Source organism: Octodon degus, unplaced genomic scaffold (genome assembly GCF_000260255.1).
Source record: "Octodon degus isolate 3935 unplaced genomic scaffold, OctDeg1.0 scaffold00308, whole genome shotgun sequence".
Lineage (NCBI taxonomy): Eukaryota > Metazoa > Chordata > Mammalia > Rodentia > Octodontidae > Octodon > Octodon degus.
Genome location: NW_004524884.1, coordinates 779,776 through 780,386, shown reverse-complemented (window position 1 = coordinate 780,386; position 611 = coordinate 779,776).

Sequence of the window (611 nt, the reverse complement as noted above, 5' to 3'; positions counted from 1 at the left end):
TAAATAAATAGAAATAAAAAAATAAAAAAAGAAAAGTAGCATTATACTCATGATTCTTTTCCTTGATATTTCATTGAGAGAAGTTTGCTTACATAGCACTTATCTCAAATTTCAATTCATCTACTTACGTGTTTCACACTAAATCACTAGAAATAGTAGAAACTCTTTTTGTCATAAAGACCTCTGGGAAATTGTCTTAGTGTCTTATCATTAGGACATACTACCTTATTGTATCTGTCTTAAAATTCCATTTCTTTCCTATGTTGAACATTCATGGCTTCCATTATCTAAACTCCTCTATTTTTTGTCTGTATCAGGTCTAGTGTTGCTAAGCATGGTGTTCATTGTGAACTCCATTCCTGCACTTATCTGAGAAATTACTTCTGATTTGAGATTTTCCAGAGCCTCATTTAATTGTTTTCTTGTCATCACTTCAGAGAGGTCAGGTGGGTGGCTTTTGGATTGCTTCATCTCACTGCCCCCTGGGTTGGCCTTTGGTGAACTGGATGTCTCAGGCTGCATCTTGTTTAAATGTCTTTTTTAAAAAAATTTCTTAGGGAGGGGTCTAAGGGTGTTCAGGGTCTCACTACTAGATCACACTCATAGTAATT